At 60.4% G+C, this 3,239-nt stretch overlaps 1 protein-coding gene across 2 annotated transcripts in view; it reads left to right on the top strand.

The window, feature by feature from the left end:
- Positions 1–2,532: 2,532 nt before the first annotated feature.
- Positions 2,533–3,239, top strand: part of FBLN2 (fibulin 2) — an 84,665-nt gene continuing 83,958 nt past the window's right edge. For both annotated transcript variants that reach the window (XM_081822780.1, XM_081822779.1), the window contains exon 1: positions 2,533–2,675. The gene's annotated coding sequence lies outside the window, so the exon portion shown is untranslated. The remainder of the gene's footprint in view (positions 2,676–3,239) is intronic.

Raw genomic sequence — 3,239 nt, 5'->3', positions numbered from 1 at the left:
AGGTGAGGCCGAATCTTGGCTCACTATCTCTCCTCCTGGCTTGGGGCTTGTGGGGGGTGGGGGGGCAAGAGCCTCATCGGGGGGCAGTGGGTTACCTAGGCACAAGGGAGGCAAGGCCCAGTGCCTACGATACCCCAGGGCTTCTCCACTGCTGACAGAAGGAAGGATTCAATCTGTCACTCACTCATCAGACATTTACCGAGTACTCCCCTCCCACTAAGCCCTGTTCAAAGTACTTTTATATTTTGAGTCACTTAATCTTCCCAACAAACCCATGAGATAGGCCCTGATGTCATTATGCTCATTTTACAGTTGAGGAATTCAAAGCCCAGAGAGGTGAAGTAACTTGCCCAAAGTCACACAGCTGGTGAGTGGTGGGAGTTCTTAACCACAGGCTCTACTACCTACAGTCATTTATAAATGAAGAAAAAAGGTCAGCTGGTGACAAGGACTCCGGAGAATAGAGAGGGTAGACAGTAAGAGAGGGAAAGTTGCTACCTGTGCTGGGGTCTTAGGGAGGGCTTCTCTGGGGGGGGTCACATTTCAGCTATATCTCAATGCAAGGATGAGCCAGTCATGAAGATTGGGGGGTGTGCAAGAAGAAAAACAAGCTCCAGTGGGGAATAGGGCCCAGGGAGCCCAGGGTTAGACAGAAAGCTGGGGTAGCCTGGACCTAGGTTCTCAGTCTAGGCTTTGGCCCTCCATCCCCTCCTGGCTCTTCTGTGGTCAGTCCTATCTTAGCTCCTGGGCACTTCCTGGCTTTACCTCCTCCCAGCTGTGTGACCTTGAGCAAGTGGCTTCCCTTCTCTCTGCCTTTGCTCTTGGCTGCCTTATCCTTGTCCTAGGCTATGGTGAGGCCTCTGGGTGGGGGTGGGGGATGGCCTGGGCCCATGGCTGCTGCCCAGATGTGAGGTGGCAAGTGTTAAGCTCCATGTCTCTGGGCAGGGGTGGAAGATGGTCCTGGAGGTCCTGGTCTAGGCTTCGGGTGCTAGAGATGCGGCCCCGGTACTGAGAAACACACAGAACCCAAGGGATAGAGTCACAGGGAAATGCAGAGACTGAGGAAGACAGAATAAGACAGAGAGACAGATGGGCCACAAAACAGAGATAGAGATACAGAGAGAGACACAGAAAGGGAGAGACAAAGTGGGGGAAGAGTGAGAGATACCCTGAGAAAGAGAGACCAGACCATCTGAATGAGACACCAAGAGATACAGATAGAGGTGGATTCCAACTAAGAGAGACTGAGAGAGAGACAGAGAGAGAGACAGACAGACAGATAGACAGACAAAGATGGCATGGCCAAGAGAGGACAAGAGAGAAAGTTGTGAATGGTCTAACTGCCACTGAAGTGGACACTTTAAAATGGTTAAAATGGTGAACTTTATGCTATTGTGACTTTTACCACAATAAAAAGAGAAACAGAGAGACAGAAGATGGCAAAGAGAGAGACAGACAGAGAGGGAAGGACAGAATTCCCGGACTGTGACTTTCTCAGGGGCTGACTGGCTGGCTTTGGGATGCTAAGATAGTGGTGGGGAGGTGACTGGGGGCTTGGGGTCCCTGTGCTAGGGTCCAGGCCTGCAGGGCCCCTGGATTGAGGGCCAGTCCCTCTTTCCCTGGGCTGCTCTGGGGCTAAAGGTTTGCCCTGGGCTGGCAGTGCTGGAGTGTGCTTGTGTGTTTCAGGGATGGGCTTTTGAGCCCTCGGCCAGGACCTGGGAGGTAGCCCCTTGCCAACTGTCTGCTCTGAGAAGGGCCTCTTACTAGTCCTAGGCTCCTAGTCAGACCATGGGATACCCCATTCTGCCTCAACTGTGGCGATGACAGTCGCAGTAATTAATGGTTCAGTTTACATTTGGCAGAGTGTTCACCACCTGTTGGCGCCTGTGCTGTGGGTATGACACCGGGTTCTCCTTGGCTCCCCATCACCGGTTGGGGTTAACCCATTAAAAAATGAGGAAGCTGGACTCACAGAGTTCAAGGGTTTTGGCTGAGGTCATACAGGGGTCACAGGCCGCTAGCTGTATGAGCTGAGGAAAAGGACAAACTTAGATTGCCCCAAAGCCGGGGGCTAGGAACCATCTGCCCAGGGACCTGTAGTAGCCCTGGGGGGCGCCAGCAGGTCAGGTGGGATGGAGGAGCCCCCCAGGTAAGAAGCAAGGGGGATGGAGAGGCCTGCCCTCTGATCCTGTCACACCGCCTGTCCCTTGGCAGTGTGCTACGCAGACCCCTCAGGCCCTCCCAACGTGCCCAGGGTTGTTGAGCCCATTTTCCAGGTGGGGCACTGAGGCCCAGGCTGGCCGAGGTGGCGGGCTCACAGGCCCTGAGGCTGAAGGCAGCCGCGCGGGACCCGGAACTGAGTTTAGACTGGGCGGGGCACGAGGGGCGCTGGACGGGTGGGGTGCTCGGGGCTCCACAGCGGACGCACTGGGCGTCGGTTCGCACAGCTCTGCTTGCAGCGAGAGCCGTCCCCGGCCCGCGGCGAGACCCCGCCCCGGAGGCGGAGGCAGGGGAGGGGGCCCGGGGTGGGCTGGGGCCGCCCCTCCGCGCCTCCGCCCCGCCCCGCGCCGCGCACAGCCGGGGCTCGGGGCTCGGGGCTCGCGGCTCGCGGCTCTCGACGCGCGACGGCCCGGCGGACTGACGGACAGGCGGCCGGACGTGCGGAGCGCCCCGCGGTGAGTGCGCGCCGACTCCCTTCCCGCGCGGGGTCCCCATTTCCCCTCCCGCGCCGCGCCCCTCCTGGGCCGCCGTCGCCGAGCTCGGCTTGGGGGCCCTCGGACGCCCCGACGGTTCGGCGGCCCCGCGGATGCGCGCCCCGAGCCGCGGGGTGCCCACACCCCCGCCCCGCCGCGGGCTTGCCCCCCGGCCCAGGTCCCATTGGACGGATGCGGGCACTGAGGCCGGCGACGGAGAGCGGGGGACCTCGGGGTCCGCAGACAGGTTCCCCCAACCCGCCAGGTCGAGCGCCCCCCACCCCCAGTGCTGCCGCCCCCTCCCTCCGCTGCATCCAGCCGGTCACCGCCCCCCCCAGCCTTGCTCCACTCCTTCTCTACGCCCCCCTCCCCCTCTCGCGCTGCCCCTCAGCTCCCTCCGTCGGGCACCACCCCCACCGTCAAGCTCACATCCTCAGTTCCCCCCTCCCGTCACACTGCCACACACACACTCACACCAGTAGCCGAAAGAAGTTCCTGCACCGTCTGCCTGGGCGCACCCGCCATCCCGTCCCCCCATTCCCCCAT

Source organism: Leptonychotes weddellii, chromosome 1 (genome assembly GCF_054177405.1).
Source record: "Leptonychotes weddellii isolate Sample4059 chromosome 1, ASM5417740v2, whole genome shotgun sequence".
NCBI lineage: Eukaryota > Metazoa > Chordata > Mammalia > Carnivora > Phocidae > Leptonychotes > Leptonychotes weddellii.
The sequence above is the reverse complement of the archived record's forward strand: the minus strand, read 5'-3'. Positions and strand labels throughout refer to the sequence as shown.